Genomic DNA, 25,906 nt, shown 5'->3' on the forward strand with positions numbered 1-25,906 from the left:
GGGCCCGCCAAAGATCACAACCTGGGGGAGGGGGGGTCTTGCGGCAGGATGTGGGACCATGGTCGTTACAAAAGTTTGTGCGAGTTGTTTATTATTTTACGGCAGATAGTGAGAAAAAAAAAAATCCTCATTTTTTTCTTATTACTTTTTTTCCCTCAGAATTTTACAATTTTATTTCTGAGATAATTTACGCGGTATGATTTTCCTGGGCCGGATATGCTACCAATTGTAACGTGCAACAAATTATGAACAACTTACCGTTGTCTTGCCGCTTTTTATTTTTCTTGCGGGTCTGTATAATTAAATATTTCATAATAATCCACGGGCTGTAGAAGTTCCAATTTGATGAGAGAGTCATCCACATTTACTTCAACCTGTTGTTGATATCCTGTTTTTTGTCAAGACAATTTCGGTTTTTTATGCGTGTGTAGGTTGCGAGCCATGACCCCAACATCCAGCAGCAGGAGGCCCTGGACTGGGATCTTTAATGGGTATGGGCCCCCAGGCCAGGCTTTCTCACCGGATCTATAGTGTCTGTCATAATGAGGCTAACTGAATCAAAAATGAGCATTACTCTTTCGAACCAGATTTTCAAAACGTTACCTTCACGTCTACGTGATAATCCTCAGACTTCTCCGGCTCGCCGCCTTCGACGAAACCAATATTACTTCCTCCCAACAAGCTGCTCAAGCAGAAGTGCGAATTCTTTTGAAATGCGTATATTCACCACGAACGATAAGTGACCCCCCTCCCCCGTTCAGTGTGCGTCAAAGCGTGTAGGTGAGAGAAAAAATCTTGTTGACAGAAACTTTGTTTATAGGAGTCCAGAGCAGCTGCAAAGAAATGCATTTTCAAATGGCTCTGCCAAACAAGATACACACGCATATTTCATTTATGTCATCAAACGATGAAGAAAGCTCTTTTTCTTGCAAGACCTCTTGAAGAAGCGTATACAACTGTATATAATATCTGTTTGCGAATAGGAATAATAATAATAAAATGAAACTTCCGTTTAAAAAGGGGACGGTAATGTTTGAGTGAGAAAGGCGTATCCTGTCAACACCCACCCTGAACACATAGCATCAAAAACGCTTTGACCGATCTTGAAAAAATATATTTTTCCCGTCTTCCAGATAACTTTGAAATAATATGGAATAAATATGTAAAAAAAAAATTAAATTATGAGGTATTTTATGGTATGAGGGGCAAACGGCAAAGGACTATATTTTTGGAGGTATTGCACAGTAAGAAAAGGTGAAATGTTCTTCAACCAATCATTTTGGGCATCGCACACGTGCTTTTATTTACATCAGGACCCAAGTTAGAACGAACAGAGTATAGACTGACGGGAATATATAAAGATGGGACCACTGCTGCCATCTGTCGAATGGAAACAAAACTATGTCATAAATCTTGTATTATACAAATACAACAACGTATTATAATTGATTGTTCGTTTAAAACTAAAGCTCAGCATCAAAACTAAATAATATAATGAATGATACTAATAATGCTGCTCTTTTTCTTTGATTCTTAAACCAACGTTTGCCCACCCCCGTCCAGCAGTTATTACTGACAGCTGTATAGTTTGGAGTAGCAAATGCGAGATCATAATATTTATGACACTAAAAATAGTAACCTTAACTGAAATAGTATAACCTCTTTTTTTTAATACTTCAATTATTTGTCATATATGCTCTGTTAATCATCATACACAAGAGGGAAGCAAAAACCTTCGCACTACGACTCCTTTTGCTGCGTATCAAATGAAACCAAAATTATGTTATTATTCTTGAATCAAAATAGGTCCATTTGAAACTGGTGTGCAGCATCAGAACGATGATTAATTTGTGAACAAAACCATGTTCATTTTCATCGAATTCTGTACACAAAAACCGCATCCATCTTCTTAAATATCATTAATCGCTTGTAGAGAAAGATCCATTTGTTAATACAAGATACACATACAAAAACGGGTTTTAGAGAGAAGCTGATTTTAGAAAGAAAAATTCCCCTCTGCCTCCACGGGAACTCAAACAAATCAGCTAATTAGTTTAGTTGATTGCTGTGACCGTCCATCGTAATGTACACAGTTCAGCATATACAGTCGAATCCCATTTTAACGAATACCGTTATAGCGAAAATCTCGTTTTAACGAACACTTTTCTTATCCCCCCAAATAAGTTTACATAGGAACAATGCTAGGTAACCCGGAACTCCTTTATAACGAAATTTCGTTATAACGAAGTGATTCCTCCGGTCTCTTGGCGTTCGTTATAACGGGATTCGAGTGTACTGTAAAATCTCGATAAGTCGTCAGTCTGGTTAAGCAGGGCTGTAACTAGGATTTTTTACCAACTAAGGTAACAGTGCAACTTTAAAACTCGATAATTTCATAACGGCGTTCTTTCCTCCAACCTAAAAACTGCGGCCCCCGAAATTTTGCCACCCGGTGCAGTTGCCCCCCCCCCCCTACTTCTGGCCCTGGGATATTCATTTTTGGGATCGTCATTTCTCTTTGGTTCCGTCTAAGCTTGCATAGATAACAATATTATTAAACTCTCGGTTACTCGTCGCTGACAGGTGCTTTTTATGGCTATCTTCAAACATATAGCTTGAAAACAGCATTGTCATATGTTCAAAATTGACCATAAAAACCTTATGTTCTAATGTTATGTTACGTTATCAAAACGAATAGGATCTAGAAACGAAAGTTACGCTGAGAAAGTTGATTTACCGACTAAAAAAGCAAAAGTTTTAGAAAATTTAGGGACTATTTGAGCTGGACCCGATTTCCCTACTGATCTAGAGCTTCAAATTTAAACAATTTTTTGTTAAAAAACTACAAACATTTTTTCCGAAGATGTCTTCTAGATTTTGCTTTGCCCTGCTCGTACCCATCTCAAGTCAAAATTGGGCCCCCATGTTCGAGCTTACCTTGTATTCGTATCATGAATTGCTGATACGTGTACCCAGTGTATTTTACAATATAATTAAACAATTAAAGTACTAAAAGCTCAAAAAAAGTAAAACTTTCGCTTTTCCTTTTGTAATCTATAAATTTTGTTAATATTGTATAAGCTTAATTTGTAGTCAATAAATTTTATATTTCTCTCTCTCTCTCTCTCAAAAATTATACAATTTTCACAATATTGCGTCACTCATCTCTCTTAAGCCGTTATAATTTCTTGATAACGTGAGTGACGACTATAAGCGAGGTCGTAATATATATGCTCTAAGCAGGGCCACAACTAGGAATGAAATATACTCTGTCGCCCGTGACTAATGTTCATTTTGGCGTCCCCCTAATACATTTTATGAGGGAATGAGCCCCCTCCCACACCAATTAATGAACATGCAATGCAATGCCCTCCCCCCCTCCTACGTAAGACTATTAACGGGGCGATTTACGGGACGACTGCAGATTTCAAACCCCCCCCCCCCCAAATCTTTTATTCTAGTTGACGTCTTTGACAGACCCAAGGAAATAACATTCTATCCGCTACTATAGAGTAGTAGCAGTTGCGTACTCGTCCGGAGTACGAGGGCCGCGAGTTCGAGTCCCCGTACCGCAGAGGTGATTTCTTTTCTTTTTTTTTACTAAAGACCACTATCTCCACATAACAGCCTGTTTACGTACGCCTTTCATCATAATCGCTTAGCAACAGCCAATGAAGTGTACAGTAGTAAAATAGTGGGGGGGGGGGGGGGGGTTCACCGGGGGCGTAGCCAGAAATTTCGTTCGGGGGGGGACCACTTTCATTTCGGGGGGGGACCAAAGTGACAGAACAATAGATTTGGCCATCTTTTTCCCTTTTTTCGGTCATTTTCTCACATTTCGGGGGGGGACCAGACCCCCAAGTCCCCCCCCCCCCCTGGCTACGCCCTTGGGGTTCACCCAGGGCTATCTCAAAAGCATCATGTGGTCATTAATATATTCCGGTTCCGGGATTTCCTTTAAACCGGGGCCTGCCTCTCGCGTAAGCAAACACGTGCTCAGGACTGGGAATTGGCTGGCTTTTCTATTATATAGGTACGGGCCCCTCTCCTCTTCCCCATGCCTCTGCCTCAAAGAAAATTATATATATATATATAAGGAGGCCACAAAAATTCATATTTACCCACGGTTCGAACACAAGTGAGAAAGACGTTGCTACTACCTGGCTTTTCCTTCCATCGGGCCATGTGCCTGAATTGGCTCTAGTTCCGTCTTAAGAGTATCATGGGCCCCCGGGCCAAGTGGTTTTTCGCAGACCCTACCTAGAAAATTTCAACCGGATCTCATTTTTGTGAGGCCCCTCTTCTCCTGAGGTGCCCGGGTCGGCCCCTGTGCGTTTAGATGGCAGTGATTGGCCCATGTGTTTTAAGACTGCCTTGTGTTTTAAGACAGACCTTCATTTCTTCTTCCTTCCAGAAATAAATAAAATGGGCACTCATTGGCTGCTGACTCCTCAATGAATATGGTCTGTGAAAAAGCACTCTCCAAAGAGAGGAAAAAATTAATTCCATTAGTTCTGAGTGTAATGTACGCGACGTTGCCGCAAATGTGTATGTGTCCTCAAGTTTTTGGAATCTGAATACGCAGAGGGGAAAGGGTTAAAATTATTCAAATGAATACGTCATGGCCCCCACATCCTGGATCGGGGCCCCTAGACTGGGATCTTTTGCGGGGCACCCCGGTCAGACTTTTCACGGGCCCCTTCTGTAGTTACTTTATAGCGTGGAAAAACATAAAAATGATGAGAACTATCCCGGGCCCCAGGGCTACAGCCCTGTCAGTCCCCCCCCCCTTTGTGGGGGCCAGGAAATACGTACTGCAATTATAGAAAACGAGATTTTGTACGATCAAATGCATTTCAAGATCACATTCTTCCTACAAGTCTATCATTTTTGTCAATTGACTTTTAAAAATTCTGATTTAGAATTGAAACACTCTTTTTTAAAATTTATGTTGAAAGTGGGCCACCGATTTGAATGTGGGTTTTTTGAAGAGAGAGACAATTTTGAAAGAGAGTTCAATTTTAAATCAGAATTTTTTTACAAAAGATAGACTTGTAATAGATTTATAATTGATTGATGCTGCCATCTATTTAATATTCACTAAAAAAAAAAACGATGAATGGATTAAAAATTTCGAATGCATTGATGCTGCCATCTATTTAATATTTTATTAAAAAACGATGAATCAATCGAAATTTTGATTCGACTGATGCTGCCATCTATTTAATATTTTATTCAAAAAAACGATGAATCGATTGAAAATCAACACACTATTTAAGTCTGGTTGATGCTGCCATCTATTTAAATTTTTTGAAAACCAAGACATTTTTTAAGTTTATGAAAATTATTTTCGCTGAGAGATGGCAGCAAGAAGAATGCTTCCTTATAATGTATGGAGTAAATACAGAGGAAATATGAGAAATTTTTTCTTAACTTATTAATGTTCGCATAAATGTCTTCAAACGCTTGACATCGTTCATGTTTATGAATTAATTTCAAACATTTTCTGCTCTGACGCACATTTATTTATTTAGTCGCCCATATATCTACCAGAGGCGAATTCAGTGCCGTCTAAACGCATGGGCCCATCCCGGCCAATGTCCAGGAACGGCTTGGGGGGTCTCAAGAATCAAGAGCAGAGGACTCCTGAACTATATACATGTCTTCCACAACCTGGAGCAGGGTCCCTATGTTGGGACATTCTGCGAGGCCCCCTTCCCCGGACAAACTTTTATAGACCCTTCAACAGTGAATTGATATAGCATGAAAAACAACTAATGTTGAGAATCGTCCCCGGCCCCAGGTCTGGAGCAGGGCCGTCTGAAGCCCATCACGGGCCTCCGAGCCAAGTGATTTTTCTGAGACCCCACCTGGAAAATTCTCGAAAATTTCAACAGTTCTCATTTTTACGAGGCCCCTCTTCTCATGAGGCCCCGGGACGTGCCCGGGTGGACCGGTAGGAGTGAAGCAAGCAAATAGTGCCTCGGGACTGGACTGGAGAGGGGGGTGCAAATTTTACACTTTAACCTCCTCCATGCCTCTACATCCTGGAGCAGGGCCTTTAGGCTGGGATCTTTTGCGGGCCCCCGACCACACTTTTACGGGCCCCTTCATGATGAATTTATAGCGTGAAAAAGAAAAAAAATGATGAAAATCGTCTCGGGCCCCAGGGCTGGAGCCTCGTCAGCCCATCCGGGGGGGTCATGACCTCCTCCTTCAACATTACATGGGGGCGCCAAAATGTATGCTTGTCCCGGCTCACCCAGCTTCTAGTTGCGGCTCCTGCTTGCACACATTAGGCTATAGCCTATAATCAAGAGTAGCTACACTTGATTATTATAATTTAGTCGCTCACTGTCCTAATCATGTGTGTGTCACTCTTTTGTTAGTTCCCATTCCTGCACTCTCTTTTGGCCACTCACGTGCTTGCACAAGTTAATCCAGAGATCACTCTTTTGTTCACTCACCTAACTGTTCAATCTCTCTTTCACTCTTTGGTCATTCTTCTGGTCATTCTTCTGGTCATTCACTGAACTGTTCCCTCATCAGTCTCTTGGTCACTTATTGATCTTACTGATCTTTCACGCTCTAGGAATTTTTTTGTGGTGACTCACTGGCCTGGCCCCTTGCCCTGTAGGTCACTCTTTTGGTCAGTGTGGTCACTCTCATGCTTGCAAACTCTCTAGGACACTTATCATACTGTATGTTTGCAAACTCGCTGTTTCACGCTTTTGGTCACTCCTGGCCGGGTCTGTTGCTCTCTGGGTCACTCACATGTTTGTAATCTCTCTCTAGACAGGGCCGTCGAAAGAGCGTCATGGGCCCCCCCCCCCCACGCCAATTGATTTTTCTGAGGCCCTTACCTGGAAAATTCGCTCGAAAATTTCAATTAGTAGTTCCCATTTTGGTCAGGCCATATTCTCTTGAGGGCACCCGGGTGGGCACATGCATTAAGACGACACTGTCTCTAGGTCACTGACACGTTTGTAATTTCTCTAGGTCACTGAGGCACTCGCATGCGGATGCTCAGGGCCCCCACATGCGGGGCTGGCGTGGCTCTAGCCTCGAGACAATTCTTTTTGCTTTTTCACGCTGTAAATCAACTGTAGAAGGTCCCGTGCAAAGGCTTATCGGGAAGAGGGGGGGGGGCGCAGAATATTCCAGCCTGGGGGCTCTGCTGCAGGATGGGGGGGGGGGGAAGGCATGCGAGATGCTTGCAACTCTTTCAGAACCTCTAAGATCAGTTATTTGGATTAATGAAAGGGAAAAGAATAAGATTTTTTAGTTTCTAATCAATATTACTGTTCGCAATAGGGAGTTCGTGAGAGTGGGTTAACTCTTTCCATGCTATATGGACCACATGAAAACTCCGCGATGCCCCTTCACTCATATTCAGCCCCAATTTGAATGAAATATAGGTAGTATATAATAAAACTGCGTTGTATACCGTAAGCATCGGTGGTTCAGTGGTAGAATGCTCGCCTGCCACGCGGGCGGCCCGGGTTCGATTCCCGGCCGATGCAAGCTTTTTTTTTTTTCCCATCAATCAATCATACAATATAACCTCTCGATAACGGACACCCATGGGAGTGGAACCAAACCTTTTGTCCGCTAACGAGGAGTGTCCGCTATTGGGAAGGTACCTCGTTTATGCGATTTTCACATTTATACGACGTTTGACTTCGGTTGTAGTTGGTTCCTGTATGTAACTACTGTGTGTAAAAATGATACGCCGGTGGTTGCGCGTAATTACCAATCGTCCCGATAGAGAAAGTTTCATTAAATTTCATTTATTAATTTTACCGGTGATTATGCATAATTCCCAAATAAAATTGGGAGAGTCTGATAAATATAGAAAAATTTATAACCTTTCTTCTCTTCATTAAACCAATTAATTATTTTTTTCCCGCACATGATACGTGCCCTACACATATTTTGCAATAAAGATTACATTAAATTAAAATAAGTGTGAAGAAGAAATAAACGTTTCATAACATTATCAAGTCATGTTGACTTTCTTCACACGCATATCGACATGTGCGAACAAAACCGACATTACCATTTGTAATCGACATCCTGGACCATGGTTATGTTCAGTTAATCAAATAATTAATTGGCGGATTATCATTTTTACCAACACGAGCTTGGAATTATACATAATCACCGTTGAGTATGGTAAATTATCGATTTATGAACAAAAATTTACAAATTAGAGTTTGGAAAAAAAAAAAATTAGAGTTTGTGCTGTCCGCTAACGGGTAGTGAAATACATTAAAACTCCTATTCCACGGGACCGGGGATCCAAAAAGTGTCCGCTAGCTGGGAGTGTCCGTTAAGGGAGGTTCCACTGTATTACGTGTTACGATGATATTGAATGAAAATATTGTTTTCGGTGAAACCTCGCCACAACGATGCTCGATATAACGATAAATCCCTCTACAACGACAATTCTTTGAATCTTGTCTGGAATGGCCTGTAGCAGGGGTCTTCAACCTTTCTGACACGGCGGGCTAAATTAAATCTAACCACGGAGCCCGCGGGCTACCAATTCACGTAATTTGGTGCCATCTTCATAAAAGGGACCGGGGGCCTCGAGTTAAACAAGGACAAAAAAATAATTGAAGACTTTGATTCATTCTGAAATTACTTCTTTTAAATCAATAGAAATCAAATTCATAATTATCACTATTTTGATTAATGCCGATATAATTTTTTTTTCACAACTTCGGAAAAAGTTTTTGATTAATTACCGATTAAATTAATTAATTCTGAGATTAATTCCAATCTGAAATCATTTTAAAGGATTCTGTAATTATTTATTTCGGTATATAATTCTGAAAATATTTTCTTTGTCAATATGTACGTATCTTCAAATAATTTCTTTCAATAATTACACAATTATTCTTTTATTTATTGTGAAATAATTTCTATCAAAAAAATTACGAAATTATTTCTCTCGCTGATTTATTCGTTTTTTTTTCCACCAATTGAATTTGAATTGTTTCAAAAATTATTGAAATTATTGAAATTATTTGTTTCAAAAATAATTTCTTTCAGTAATTCTGAATTTCCATAAATTTGTTCCCGGGAATTATCTTTCTCTCATTTGTTCCAGAATTGTTTCTTCCGTTAATTCTAAAATCATTTTTTATGCAATTCTAAAAATCAATCGTTTTTCAATGTTTTCTAACCATTTTCTGAAAATGATCGACGGGCCACGACAAAAAGCCCCGAAGGCCAAATCTGGCCCGCGAGCCATACGTTGAAGGACCCCTGACCTACAGTTTAATGTTTACTATTCAAATGTCATCTTTTTCTCCCTCTCTTTTTATTTTCTTTCAAATATTGTAAAATTTGTAATTTTTTTCAATTTAATTCACTTTATTGTTTCATTTTGTTACATAAAATACAAGATTAGACAAAAAAATAATCCCCCAAGGGGGGTCTAGAGACCCATACTGGTTTATAAACTGCAAGTTTATAATGAATACTAATAGACACTTACTTATTAGTAGAGCCCGGATTACATGCAAATGCATTATGTGCATATGCATTTGAATATTTTGGCCCTTTTTTAGCACTAATGCATATAAATTCATAAAACCAAAGAATTTTCAGAATAATCGAATATTTTTGTTGGTTTATGTTAGCTCAATCACTTAAATTAATCACTTAGTAAATATTGCTTATAATATTTTCATACCATCGGTTTTTGTTGTTTGTGGAGGTAGGATTTAGGAAATTAATAGAGATTTTTGTAAAATAAAGTAATTTTCCAAATATCAACCGTTTTATTGTACCGCTATTTCTAGAGCGTTTTTTTAGAAATAGTGTCAATTTTTTTTTTTTTTTTTTTTGATATTTTGCTACTGAGCAGCTGCAACAAACTAGAAATTAAAAATGCCGAAATAAAAAATATTTAGAAATTATTAGTAATAGAAGTTATTTACATATATACTATACACATATATGGAGATTTTTTTTGTAAATTAATTTTCACTAAGGAATAGAAAATATGCATTTCAAAAACATATATGCTTTTTTTTGCATGACTCAATTGCAATCAATGCATATTTTCTCATTTTTGGTACGCATTTCGGAAGTTTCTAGCGTATATTTTGAGTTTATTAATGCACATTTTGGCATTTTTTAAATCATAATTTGGTATTTTCAAGTGCATGTTATGGCATTTTAAGTGCATGTTATGGCATTTTAAGTGCATATTCTGAAATTTTAAGGTGCATATTTGCATATTTTTAGAGCATATTTCGTGGCTTTTTTTAGTGCATATAATCCGATCTCTAGTTATTAGTGAACAATATCAACAGACTAAAACGGAAAAAAGAAATAAGATAAAAAAAAACCGCTAAAGGAGGATTTAAAAATTAAAATTTCCCTTTTTCCTGTTTTTTGTAGTGGTTAATATGAGGGAGAAAAAAAAATCAAACATCAAAACAAACTTTCACATGATTTGTAGTATTTTTGGCAACAGCAAGGAGTGCCAACTGTATGAAATATACATTTCATGGTTTCAGATGACTACAAATAAAACAAGAATCAATATATAATGTTGCAATGCGTAAGATCGAATAGATCCATAATTTAACTGGGTAAGGAGCCTGTAAAACAGTTCAAAAGAAACTCTCAATGTCACTGATTGGAAAAAAGATATTGCTTCATGTGTCTTTTGAAAGGTAATAAATTAGTAATATTAATGATATCAGGTGGCAAAGAGTTGCAAAATTTTGGGATGAGGTAAGTAAAATGGTTCTTTAGAAGAGTTTTGTGAATAAGTGGTAGCGAGTACAGTATATATTGTTCAATCTATTCGAGAAACGAGAACTGTTTAAAGGCAAAGCAAATTGTCGTTTAAGAATAATTATAGTAGATTTGTAGAAGTAAAGCGTACGTAAGGGAAGGATTCGAAGACTTTTTAATTGCAAACATAATAAGTTGTATAATTTCATTTTAATCTCTGGGGACAAATAAATTATGTTATGTTTACTACGATAAATCCCTCTATAACGATATTTTTTGAGGATACGGTAGACTTTCGATAATCCGGCCAATCCAGTTTTTTAGGTGGATTTAGGGCGGGTTTTAATCCGTCGTTTTTTTGGCGGGTTTTCTACAGTAACTTCTTACAGCATAGACGAGGAAGACATATCACTGCATGTCTGTTTTCAGAGAAGTTTACGTTATTTAAATATATTATTTTTTAAATGGGCTTTTTCAATTGACTTCCAATAATCCGGTGATTTCGCTAATCCGGCACACTATAGCCTGATATGTGCCAGATTAGCGAGAGTACTGTATTTTGAAACTACTACAAGGATATTTTTCATATTTCACTGAAAACCACCTTCAATATATTCTTAAATTCCTCACGAGGAATGTTCTTTCGAGGGTGTTTAATAATATCGGTACTGTATTTTGCACTATCTACCCTCCGAAAATACGGTATTAATGAAGTTACCTTGAAGCTGTTTTCTGTGTGGTACACAAAAGTTCTGTGCAATAAAAAACTTTCAGGGTGAAACAACTAATTGAATCACAGTCGAATCCCGTTATAACGAACTCCAAGAGACCGGAGAAATCACTTCGTTATAATGAAATTTCGTTTTAAAGGAATTTCAGGTTTTTGCATTGTTCTTATGCAAACTTATCCAAGGGAATCAAAAAAGTGTTCGTTAAAACGAGATTTTCACTATAACGGTATTCGTTAAAACGGGATCCGACTGTATATTCAAAAGTAATAAATCAGAATTGGTTTTTTCTCCTGTGAATAAATGCTTATGAATGCATGCTAACGTGTTGCTAACAACGCCAATTCAGAGGAGACATCAACAACAGCATAAATTTATTGGGATAATGATGATAATGCTACCTATCGATATAAAGGGTCGCAGTTAGGGAACCAAATTATGTCCTCGTTTTCTGTGTCCTTTCAAATCCTCTCATAAGATTTTTTCCTGATTTCTCACTTCAGTTCTTATGTTCAGGTTTTATTCTTCATGAATTTTTTTTTTTTACCACGAAGAAGCTATCTGTCGGTCCATCTCTATGTATCTATATCGGCGTCTTCAACGCATGGTCCTTGGAATATGGTATAATGACGACTTAAGAAAGGTGATAAATACCAGTTCAGTTTCATCCACCCCATCGCAATCCCGTTCGTATGGTGGCATCTTAAAAAATGGGGTACGGAGTGGACTTCAATATCTTTTGGGTCAAGAGTGCCGGTACGTGCCCAGCATCAGAAGAGGAGCACCTACGGCAAGAGTACTCAACCTTTAGGAGAGTGTGAGTCACTTGACTGGTTTGAAAACTTGTTGCTGGCCACTTAAGTGCTCTAGAACTGTGACGCGGGTCACTCAAGCGATCTGGAAATATGCCGCGAGCCACTCGAGTGATCTGAAAAATGTGCCGCCTTGTTAATTTTTACAAAATTGCGTTTGTGGTCGCGGGCTACATCCGATGACTTTGAGGGCCACATTTGGTCCGCGGGCCATCGGTTAAGTATGTATAACTTATGTATTAATATGCCTAAATTATGACCAACATGAATAATGATTGTTTAAAACGGGTTGTCGATCTCTCTCGCGCGTATAGAATCAGACACATTGAGAGCACTCTTATTACTTTAAAGGTGCTCGGAAATTGCCATCGGTACGCAATTTCGGCCCAGAAATATCTAATTTTAAAGTTATGAAATCCTCTATTCTTTGGCGTGAAAGAGGGTACAACAGAAAAAGGGGTTGAATAGACAGAAGATAAGGAAACACTTATTATATCAAACTGAATATGAAACGGCACTATTGTGACTTTAGGATGAATATCGGGGAAGGATGAAACGGTACCTAGCCAGTCCAAAAGTATCCTGTCGAACTGAAGATAACAAACGCTGATAACAATGGTGAAAAAATAAAACTATGGACGCAACAGTGAAGCTTGTCTTCTCGATTCCAGTTTTAACGACTTTTTGGTTTTTATTTACTTTAAATATATTTCTGTTGGTTATTTCGCAATAAAAATTCAATATTTTCGGCTCGAGTAAATAATGTAATCCACCCGATAGCGTATGTATATGAGGGAGCCATGGATCGTACGAAAACGTTTAATCAGGATTTCCAAAAGACGTTCACGGAACTGATAAACAAAGAAAACAAGGTGATCCTTTTTCGTCTTTTTTGCTTTTTCCATTCCCATAATCCTTACTATACGAAAATAGCGCTCTTGTGAAAATTAGCATTGGATATATTTCTGAAAGCCCTTTCGGAGAGGATTCCACTCCCCTTCTTACTTACGCAGGGTTGTTTTCTTCCTCTTGTTCGGGGCAAATGTATTCAAAGCTGTTGTTTGATCTGAATATGAATGCGTCCGAAAGGCGTGGGCTGTCTGTATACATACATGCAAATGCTTCGTTGCATAAGCTCACGAACGGTGACAGGAAGTTTAGCAAAGATAGAAAAAAAATTCACTACACACTTCCTTATAATACATTAATGGCTATAATCCATTCACGCCGAGCTGTTCTAATGTTGTTGCGAAGCCTTTTTTTTGTGAATAATCTTGATACTTTTGTGTAGCTTATTTGTATAGCCTATTTGTGTAGCCTATTTTCACTAAAGCTATATCCTTCGGAAAATACGAATCGGAATGAATAGTTGTATCAAGATGCGTCATACTGGTCATATTCCGATTTTGAACATGTTAGCATGTGTATAGGCCAATGCCACTTGACGCAATTGCGAAAAGCGGTGAGACAGTATCAGTGAGTGAAATATGAATTTTTGAGATTGTGTAAAATTATATCAATTTATATACACGCCATTCAGGTTTCGTGCCTTATTATTAAGTGGTTTTTAAAAATTTTCCTGATCCACATTATAACTGCCACATTGGAAATGAAAGTGCACTTACACTGCGGAATGTAAAACCAAGTCGTTTTCTCTACCACCAGCATTTTATAGTCCCATAACAAAATGCATTGACCCTGACGCCATGTTGGTGTCATCCGCAGTGAAAGTGAAAGTTTAGAACCCGAGATATTTCGGGGTAACCGAAATAAAGCAGATCAAGTTTGACGAGATATCTCGGGAATGCCGCTGTAAAGGTTAAAAAACATAGATCCTTGCGGACTCTGGGACCAGACTGCGTTAGGATTTTTGACGGATCGCTAAGCCAAAACTTTCCGAGCCCCCTCCTCCTACATCGATTTTCTGGTTAACTCTTTTATCTTATTCAAGAGAGATATCTTTCTTTCTTAATCTTTACAGCGGCAGTCCCGAGATATCTCGTCAAACTTGATCTGCTTTATTTCGGTTACCCCGAAATGTCTCGGGTTCTTGACACACTTTTATTTCTGATGTGACAGTTATAATGAGGATCAGTCCAATTTTAAAAACCGCTTGAAGGGTTGAAAGCCCTTTATTTTATCAATGACAAGCCCAAATACTTTATAAACCTGATTTCTCAATGAAACACATTTTATGAAAGAGTAGATCAACTTTGCCCAAGAATGTTGAGAAGTCACCAACGAATAAGACAAATACATGATCACCTTGTATTTACCTTATTCGTTGGGGACTTCTTAACAGAAGCGCATTTCGCTATCACCCCTTCACCTGCTGAAAATCAGAAGAATGCCTGTTTCATAAAAAAAAGATGGCATCACTCTTCCCAAGAGTCGAATAATACGGAAAAAAATTGGTCAGTGAAAGTCAGTCAGTCATTGGTCAGTCTTTCCCCCATTAACAGTTTTTATGCGGGTGATTTTAATATGTAATGTAAAAGAGGTTTATCGTTTCTTTTAGGCGCAACACTGACATGATATATTGCAACCCTATCATCCTTCTCTCCCTCCCCTCCATCAGCAGACAAAGGGATGGGGGAGAAGAAAAAAGATCTTCGTTCGAACACCATTTCTTTCACTTGGTTTTAAAAATCTGACAAAGGATTCCAAACTCAGCAACTTTCTGCAGCTTTTCTTTTTCTTTCGAATCGAGCACAACTCAGGTCTATTACCATCTATGGGCGATTTACTACCTAGTGAGTTGTGCCGGAAGTGTAACCGTGTGTGTGTGTACCTAACAGTCGTATGTAGTGTTGCGTTTGATTTTTCAGTGCTACCATCTATATTTCAGAAGTGAAGGGGGTGATGTGTATTGATTGAATTATATTTGTACTGTTTGTAGGTGTGTTGTTCTCTGTGGCGAGACTTTAACTTACTGCAGCTGAAGAACGAGTTAATTCCAATCAGACGAGGTAGGACTGAGATCAGAGTTCGCCGTTAAACTGAGGGATACCCGGGTCACATCGGTATATAGCAATTATCGTCAAAAAAATGTCAAAATTCTCAGTTCCCCGCTTGCGACTCGTTAAATACACGGGATAATCAACCATTCTGCACAATAAGTAGCCTCTCGCGATATCTCGACACATCATCCAAAATCCTCGCCAGCATGGTAGTTGACTTATTACATAATAATAGCCATCGACATCCCGCATTTTACGGGACAGATCCATTCTTTCTTTCTTTCTTTCAAACCGGACAAATCCATTCTACTTTTGTAGAGAGACAGCAAGATGCCCAATCCAACACCTTCTAGAGCAACTTTGCTCTAGAAGGTGTTGCCCAATCTCGGCTTCGTATATAGTCTTTCAAAGTTTCAATTCTTTAAGGGTTTCCATAGCTTCTGATGCAGATTTTTTTAATTGGAATTACCGTTTCCTTCAAGGTCCGAGTGCTATGGACTCTCGACTATGAGAAGAAAAAGGCTTCCGTGTCCGAAAGCGAATACTTCGAGCCCTCACCAGGTGTCGTGAATTACTTGGAGAAGCAAGAACGAGGTGATCTCATCAAATGGCCTAAGTTGAACGGCACTTGCACGCTGCTAAGAGAGTTCGAGCCGAAACGTCCCATGCTGCGCGTCCAGCTTAAAACAGAGGAATCTCTTTATGACGGTGAGACGCTCTTTGGTCACTTTCCTTCATCTTTTTCGTTTCACAGTATGTAATTTCATACACTGATCATCACAGTTGATTTCGAAGGTGAAGAATATTAGACGAGGTATCTTCAACCTGTTACTCGCGCAAAAATGAATAAATTCCTCGCTACCATGGCCTATTAGATAGATATCTGGATTCAGTCCATGGGATATTACGTATCATGCCCTCATCCTTCGTGCTTCCAGCTCTCACAATTCCTTAGAACGGAGGTTTAACAGGCAAAGAGTAGTAGTAGGCATGGGTTGAGCGCCCTCTAAGTCTAAGGATTGAAGAGGTGATAATTTGTTGACACAAAGTTCATTAGGATTAGGATACAATTGCAAATTACGTTCTTTTACTCCACTGGACAACCACTTTTGTGGAAAATCCTTCGCAAATGAGAAAGACTTGCATTATGGACCTACGAACTCCTTTGCGTCCACGATCAACCCCCCACCCCGTTTATACTTTTTTACCGGGGAAAGCTAGGGGGGGGGGGGGATCTTAACCCTTTTTTTTTTAACCGCGACCTAAAATCAACAATATGATTACTAACTTTCGTGTCACATGAGTCTTTTTGGTTTTCAAAATTAATGAAACTATTTTATGAATGCATGAGTTCAATAAGCAATGAGTGTATTTATAACAGGACTGCCAGTGAATTTGTGCGATCCATATGATAAAAAACCCTGAGCTACGCGGGGGGGGGGGGGTGTCGACAGAAGGCGCCGGATACCTATGGGAATATCATTCTGAGGACTTATGCATGACGTATACCGTATACATTTTTGTTTACGATGATCAAAAACGGCAAGGACTTTTCTTTTGAACCCATGTATGGTGTGTATAGATAAAGGGGGGGGGGGTTTTGATGGAGATCACGGTATCAGTAATATCATCAGTCAATTTGTCACGAGACAATGAAAGGCGGAGTTTTGTATCATCATCACTACCTATATTAGAGAAAAATATTGATGACTCTTGAGAAATTTTAATTGATCGAATCATTAGTGAATTACCCGGACAATCAACGATTGTGTTCGGTAATGAGATTGACAGACAGAGAGAGCGAGAGAAAGAGACGTGCTCTACAGCATCTCGAATACCTCGAAAACTCATCATCTGAATTATCATCTAATTAAGCTTCTTCCCCATCATAAAAGAAATGAATGACATGCGTATTAATGAGATATGATGGTCATTCATCTCTATCTCTCTTAGGATTTCTCTTCTTTAGTTCCTACACCAATTTATTTCCCAGAACTAAATCTATTAAGTAGAAAGAATGACTTTGATAAGTGTTCTGTAGATCTTATGAAGATATTAGAAAAGAGTAGTTTATCACTTTGATGAGAATACTAATGCATAAGTTAACCATGTATCATCGAGAAATCGAGTCCCTAAATACTGGAAAACGCGGAACATCACCAATCGGTTCCAGCTCAGCAAACTTGTCAATTGTCGCTAAAGCCACTCATACGTCGAACAGACTTAACCGTGGGATCCCTTTATATAATTATGTTAAGGTAAATGCGATAAATCGGTATGCATACCTACCAATCAATAAAAATTGGTAAGTTTGGTAAGTTATCATATAGTACGATTATGCATAATGACCAAGTGTCATTGGTAAAATTTATAGATACATATTAAAAATTTATTTCCTTTATCTGTGATTATTTATATTATCCTGGTGTAATTGGTGAATTTGATAAATATGAAAAAATTCCAACTGAGCTCAGTACGTGTGATGAATATGGGCCCCGATATAATGATAACAAATTTTTCGATTGTACCCTGATATAATGATACAATAGATGTGTGTATGAATTATCGTGTGTAGTATATCATACAGTACGATTTGTCATGTTTACTAATGACGCGACGATCGGGTATTATGCATAATCACCGGTAAAAGTGGCAATTCTTTTAGTGCTTATTAAATTTACCAACGATGCTGGGATCGGATGTATAATAGCCGGTAAAAGTGTTTAATTTAGGGAAATTTATCAAACTCACCAAAATTTCGCAGCCGTTGGTCACCTCTGGCATATATCACGAAAGGAAAAAACTAATAATTAATACTATATAATGCATATTGCCCATAAAAAAAGATTATGGTTGGTCTTATCTAAGCAAGGACAGCTTCTAGATTGACCCCCCAATATGTTTACCGTATTCCTTTTTAAACGTGTCAATTTTGTTATAATTTGCTACCAACGGGGTGAAGCTTTCCCATTTATTAACAACCCTATTAGAGGAAAAACTCCCTGCTATATCACAACTTACAATTGTCCCTTACCAATTGATACTGGTGTCTCCCCCCCCCCCCACCCTCCTAGTCGAAGCAGTTGATTGGCGGTGTATTAATAACCCATGGTCCATCCTATCCATCCCGTTGAAAATTTTAAGCACTTCGATCATATCCCCCGACACCTGCATTGTTCCAACGTAAGCATATTCTAGGAATCGACCTTGACAGCCCCCTCCTCCTCTAACCAAGTCTAACCAAGGTATGGTCTCCAAAATCTTACGGCAGACATACCCCAGTACAAATTTACAAGAATATACAGGTGTAAAAAATACAGGAATGTGTCCCATAAATTACAGGTATTATAGTCACACCAATCATGCTGTTAGCTGGTGGTCTGTCGCATTGTTTCAGACATTTTACTGGTCCTTGGCTTCAGTTAGGTTGAGAAATGCTTCATTAAAGCATGTGGTTTTGCGTAAAATCAGTTTAAAAAAATTGCGCTTCTCTTTTCCAGGAATCAGCCACGACGAGAAAGGCAGATATCAGTACTTGAAAGCGAGGAAAAAATTACTTCCGGATCACAGATACCGCTTTCCCGTTTGCAGCTCCTACGATATAGGATGGAAGGAGGCCGAAAATGCCGCCAAACTCACTTGCCAAGATCCCGCCTGTTGTGATGTCCGGAAGCGCTGCTTCCGAAAGACATTGAGAGATTTCATGAGGGTGTGAGTCAAGTCAAGAGAAAATATAGAGCTACAAAATAGCTATAAAATTAAACTATTCTCACATTATCGACATGTTCTTGATTATACAGATTCGAGATGGCTATAGCTCTCACATTAGTGCTCTACATGAATAAAGAATGCATGAAAGATAAAAAAAAATTAAGTGTCATATCTCAGTTTATTTATATGAGATAAGCATGAAAAGTTTCTCATAATGAGAGACGCGGAGAAAAACGCCTTAAAACCCCCCAATCTGGAAATTAGATCTTTTCTACTTATCAAATTTATTTCTGAATAAGTTCATAAAACAAGACTCTTCTATCAATGAAATCGGATTTTTGGGGCTCACCGGGCTAGAGTCGACCAGCCTCATTTTTCGGGGGAAATGGGGGTATTCGAACTTTTATTACCCAAAGAGTTTTTCTGGAAAATTTTCCAAAAATGCCTCATTTCTACAGATTTGTGTTAACAACTTTCTGTGGTACTTCTGTGGTACACCAGCATCTTATAATCCCGTTTATAATTTTGATTGCCCATTGGCGTTGATTGTTAGATTATATGACTTCAGGAGTTGACGATCAATTTTTATGTAAATTATTTTATTTTGCTGCCTTCGTCTGAGGTGGTCATGTTACGTTGTTTTTAATAAAACTTTCCGGATACACCCATCCTTCAGGAACGCTTCGATATCTCTCTGAGATGGGAAGCGGGGTGCATCCGGTCTTCAAAGGTCAAAGGTACTTCTTAATTAACCAAATGCCATGGCTCCCCTTTCAATTGATTACACTGTTCAACGCTGATTTTGTTCTCAAAGCTATTTCAGTGATTTTGGGGCGCTGATTCCGAAACTAGCATCGTTTTTTTTTTTTTTTTTTTTTCTGATTGGCTCTAGTTTTTGAGATAAAGTGAAAATTAAATCAATTAAATCTCGATGTTGTAGGAAGGAAGATGTTTTACCCTAAGTAGGATGTGAGCATCCTCTAGTGATGTGTATGGAGCTGTCGGCCACTGGATTGATAGCGAATGCCGACCAGACGTGTTCGTCGACGCCGACGCTGTAGACCAGGGGTTCTTAACGTTTTTAAGCTGCGACCCAAAATCAACAACAAGATCAGCTTCGCGACCCATGGGACTATTTTTTGAAATCGGTAAAACCAGTGATGCAATAAGTGAATTTCTAACAGGTCTGTAAGTGGGTTTGTACGACTCGTCAATGAAGCCCCCGCGAATCAAGTTTGGGTCGTTACCAAGAGTCTAGCTCAAGATTCCCTGGTTGTTAGGCCCATTTGTATGGCCCATCTCGGTAGCCCCTGTGAATCAAGTTTGGTTTGTGGCCCATAGCTCAAGAGTGTATGCATTATTGTACGATGCATCTCGGAAGCTCGTGCGACCCAAGTTTGGGTCGCGACCCATAGGTTAAGAATCCCTGCTATAGACGGTCGTGGGTCATGTTTGTGCCTTATATTTTGGAGTCTGCCTTATATTTATACTAGATCGTTGAATTATATGTTGTAATATAACAGATGGCTGCTTACTCCTTTCCCACAATGGTAAAGCCATAAGCAGCGAACAAATCACATTGAAACTGTGCGTTATAAACAAATGCAGCAAATTATTGGTAAAGATATTTCAGTGATTTTAGGGCGATTTTGGGGCTCTGATCCCGAATCTGATTTTGACAGATTAGCTCTAGTTTTGAATTACAGTGAAAATTAAATTTCAATGGTAATATACAAGGTGGGCAAAAAGTCCGTAGGAACTTTAAAAATTCATAAAAACCGGAAAAATAAAACGGTTTGCAAGGTTAGCATCGCTAGATCACGGAAATCTTTCAAGTGAAATATGGTGGGGGAAAAAATGTGACTACTTTCAGAATCCAGTAGAGTTGTCCGTAGAATAAGAGCCATCTTTACACTTAGGGCTATGTTTTTCAAAGTGTGCGTCACTGTAACACGGAGATATTCATTTCTGTGCCTATTTATGCTTTGAAGTGGCTATATATATATTTTATAAGAGAATATATCTATTCTGGGGAGCCGCGAATGAACCATGAGCTGAGAAAGAGATCTGCGGGATGACAAACGTTTGAGAACCACTGCCTCAGGCCCATGTGGTCATACCCGGGAGGCCTTATATCAAAAGGAGCCTGCACGATGAGATTTGGTCCTGTGATTTTTCAAAAAGTAATTTGTAAATATGTAAGCTGTTATTTCCAGCTTATTAGTGGGGGAGGAGGGGGGATAGAACATCACTTTTCCCGGGAACCCATGATATTGAGATTGCCATGCAACCACCCCCACCAAGAAAGAAACTCACAGAACCTACCCAGGCTAGGCATGGACCCGGGCCATGTGTCGGGAGAGCCGATTTATTGTGTACAGAGAGCAACAGGCTTACAACGGCACAAATATTCAATCATTACACACACTTCACTCACTTCACTTCTGAAATATAGATGGCAGCACTGAAAAATCAGACGCGACACTAGATACGCACTGAAATTGTTAGGTACAAACACTTACACTTCCGGCACAACTCAGTCGTTAGTATAATCGCCCATGGCGGTAAACCGGAGTCAAGCTCGGTTTGAGAGAAAGAAAGAAAGATTTATTGTGTAGTTTCACTGTGTGGATCGTCTAGTATTTTACACAGACCTATTTATCCCGCACTATTCGGCTCTTGGGAGGGATGATTATCCCCCCCCCCCTTTCTGGTTCCATGCCTGGTCCAAGGTTCCAGACATCGATCCCCTTTATAAAAACTTTGTTCATCATCATAAGTTTAGTTTTGAGTATACTCAATTCGATGAGTAAACAGGATCTCGCTACTCGATGAGGGCAGGCCCTGGATAAGACAAGGGAGACATCGAGAAGAAAATATGGTCCAGAGAAGGAAATGGACTGAAAAATGTGAGGAATACCGTTCTAGAATATACCAGAGTCAACAGCGCGACGCTTTGGTACCATGCATAATCGCCGATAAAAGTTATTAATTTGGACTAATTTATCAAATTTACCAACGACTCTTGGGTAATATGCATAATCACCGGTAAAAGCGATAAATTTAGGGAAATTTATAAAACTTATCAATATGCTCGGTGATTATGCATAATAACCGGATTTATCACTTTACCGCGTAACGTATAAACTAAATGTGCATTCTGGAATCGATACACAATTCTGCTACGTCTCTACGAATCTATTCTATGCCAAAGGCGAAATAAAGCTAAAGAAGAAGAGTATGGGATGCCATAGAATAATTTTATACAAAGCCAGGATGTCCGCGTACAGTGCAGATAATCACTAGTAAATAAATAGTGCAACGTATTTACAACTGTAGCGGAAAATTGCGAATAAAAAACATGAGAGATTCAACTAATGTGTGAAAACATTTCAACCTAAAACGCCTCTAAACGCTGTGATTTTTGTTATTATTATTATTTTTTTAATACATACGCACGTAGCGTCCGTTTAAAAGAAGAGAAGAAAATTGATAAATTGCTAGGCTTGAACATTCTAAATCTGTCAGAAGGTACGAGACCGATTCAAGGGTAATTTCAGCAAATTAATCGACATGTGTGCAACATCCGTGGTAAATCAAAGTCATCATCACCACCGTCCGTTAACCATCAAATTATATTTACGGGTCTTCAACCACATCTTCAAATTAAAAAGAGGAAAAAAATAAATAAAGAACTCGTACTTTTCTGCTTTTTTTACAGTAACGCGCTGTGGTAGTGATGATGGTTTCATTCTGGGTCAGGCTTTATCGACTTCAGCGGCTGCGCCAGCAGCAAACACAGAGAAAACACAGTGAAGTGCAGCCGTTGCCGAAGGCATCATCACTGCGCATTGAACTGTGACAGCGGGATCAAGGAAGAAGGAACACAAGGGGGCTCTTTACCCTACCATTGGCATGGCATGGCCTGCTGTGAAAGGGCCTTTTCTTATTTTCTTCTTCTACATCAACAGGCCAACCAACATCATTGACATCATCTACAGCCAAACAGCAAAGACCAAGAAGAAAGGAGGGGGGGGGGGGACCAATTCAAAGACAATTCTCTTCCTAAAAGCCAACTCACAATGAAGAAAAGCCACATATAGAATCCGAATCTCCACTTTAAAAGAGGAGACGTGGGTTCATTTTCTGTGGATTACTGTTTTAAATGGGATTAAAGAAGCTTTTCTTAGGTTCATTCAATAACGGACTCACCTTTTTACTTTTTTTCCCTCGTTTATTCTCTACAAATTAGATCAGCGAATATCACTTTCTTGCATGAAAGCAACACACGAGCATGGAAATTGATAATTCTACTAATAAGTGGACTAACGAAAATAATTGGATAAGATAGCGCAAAGTGTGTGTGTGTATGAGAGAGAGCCTTCGATATATATAGTATATATATATATAACCAAACAGGATCCGATTTAGATTGGCTATTGTACATATATAGTGTATATAGTATCTGCAGTGGTCTATATATATTTTGAGATTTATAGTTTTACCGTAATTAACGTACGACTAAAAATAATAAAAGCTTGTGGTAAGGGGAAGCCTTTCGAGAGGTAAAAATTCTTAAGCTTCCGAAACTTAAGGATTTTGTCTTTTAGCTCAGTATTTCTCAAAGAGTGCGTCGCGTCTCCTAGGGTAGTCGCCCGGAACTTTTTGTCAAGGGCATCGAAGCGAACTTTTGACACTGATGATTGCTTATGAAGTGCTTTGAAGTGATTCTTTTTTTAGACTATTCTGGGAAGTCGTGAGTAAATTTTGTTATGGCAAGGAAGCCACGGATGGCAAAAGTTTTCTAAACCACTGCCCTGAATTATTCTAGATTTAAAAATGTGTAATAGAACAAAAAATTACATCTTGAACGTTTCGAGATTATATCCATCCTGAAGCAAAATCATTTTGGAACTTTTAAAATGAATGAATTCACGTGTGTTTAAGATAAGAGTATTTTAAACATCAAGTTTTTCAATTCGTAAATTGGAATCATTTTTTGAAGACTTATTTATTTTTTCTACATGTACAGTGCAGTTAGCGCCTACTATATCAATCGATTTTAGTTGGCCACCCCGTCAGAGAATGAGTGGTATTCATTGAGTGATAGTTGACTCTTTTGGGCAATGGACCGTTGGCCACTGCAGATTAAAAAATCTTGGTATAAACATCAAAAATCTCAGATGCGAGAAAATGTGAAGGTATGGTGTGCATATATATATGCAATATCATTCTCCCACTATTTTGTTTTTATTTCATTTTATAGGATGGCGTAGGGAAAAATTCACATCCCGCACCCTCTGGGCGAGAACCTTTGGTGAATCCATAACATCAAATAGCATCCATTTATAATGGGCAACACAAAAACATTAGACACGACACCATACACGCACTCAGACAGTTAGGTACACACATTCACACTTCCGGCACAACTCATTCGGTAGTAAATTGCTCGTGGCGATAGACTGGAGTTGTTCTCAGTTTGATTGGAAGAAAGTATAAAACCAAAAAATATGAGATTCATTCCGAGTGCTTAAGTGATCTCGAAATATTCCACGGGCCGCTTAGGTGATCTGAAAATTTGCCACGGGCCACTTAAATGATTAGGTAATTCTTATTGAGTGGTTTTGTTGTCTGTCGTGGGTCACAATCACGAATAGAATACTTCATGATTCTCCATTTCTTATAATTTTTGTGTTGCAATATGGGAAAATTTTAAAACGGAAAACCATCTTTTTACACGGGAGCTATCTACATTGGAATTTAATTCCATTTTATTTATTTTAAAAAAAAAAAATTGACCACACACTCGCTTTCATTCACAGTGGAAGGGCGCAATGTGAGATGACCACTGTTCAATCAAATAATACTTGTGTAAATAAAGATTTAATTAATTTTTTTTTATAGAATTAGGCTTGGGGTCACGGAGACACGTTTGGGTCCGAGAGCAATGGGTTTAGCATGCATGGTGTAGAGCTACTACGAGTCCTTGCCACTTTCCAGTTTTGAAATAGGCAGATCTAATATGTGCCACCGCGTAGATGTAATGAAGTTAGGGATCGTAATAAAGAAATTTCCGAATATCAGTGGAATTATATATTCAGAAAACAAGAGTCGTCTTTCATCTATTTAATTGCTTCCTTATATAGTCATAAATTAGATTTTCCACAAGCACAAAATCTTCAATATAATTGCATTGCGTAAATGATAAAAATGACACGATAGCGTGCCAGTATTGAGAAAGAAGATGAAACGGTGTGACAAAAATATTCATTGTTAAATGAATGGGAGAATCGTATCACATATGCGTGCAAATTTCAATCAGCCTTCAGAAACATTGTTTCTCATACAATGAAAGTTTCCTGTTCTAGTTTCTTCATTTATCAAATGACATTTGAAAGATGGGTTTTGAAATGCTCTTCGAGAATGATGGTGATGTGATTTTCAGTGTGACTCACTCAGAATTGAACCCATGTGTAGTAACTATTTTTTTCATCAAACTTATCGTGTAGGATATGCAATTGAATATGGAAATATTTTATTTCAAAAAGAATCGAATTTTATCCGCTAGATGTTCCGATAAGGGTTTTTTTCTGGAAGTACGGTACACAGTACCTTGGCATCTTTGCAGAATGTAAAAAGAGTGAAAGTTGCTCTTATACCATTTTAATGGTTAGGTACCAGTTTTTATCCAAGGAAACACACAAACAAAATTTTTTTATACAGCAAATATTACTTAAAAAATTCTAAATATGATAAAATCAACGTCATAGTTGTCGGAAATTTATATGAAATTGCTATGTTGCTCCACTGAACTTATCGAATGGGTACTTATTTTATTATTTTATTACTGAAGGTATGTCCAAGTAACACTTCATATTCACATGCTAATATCATATTATTTGAAATATTGCAACTGCATGTGATTGTACTCAAT

At 38.5% G+C, this 25,906-nt stretch overlaps 1 non-coding gene across 1 annotated transcript; it reads left to right on the forward strand.

Annotated features, from left to right (window-relative positions):
* The first annotated feature begins 7,452 nt into the window (after positions 1-7,452).
* Positions 7,453-7,523, forward strand: TRNAG-GCC (transfer RNA glycine (anticodon GCC)). The gene has a single exon. It is a non-coding gene; the product is annotated as a tRNA-Gly (tRNA).
* The last annotated feature ends 18,383 nt before the right edge of the window (positions 7,524-25,906 follow it).

This window comes from Pholcus phalangioides, unplaced genomic scaffold, assembly GCF_987345545.1.
Source record: "Pholcus phalangioides strain wild (caught in Gottingen) unplaced genomic scaffold, Ppha-v1.0 ptg000001l_1, whole genome shotgun sequence".
NCBI classification, from domain to species: domain Eukaryota; kingdom Metazoa; phylum Arthropoda; class Arachnida; order Araneae; family Pholcidae; genus Pholcus; species Pholcus phalangioides.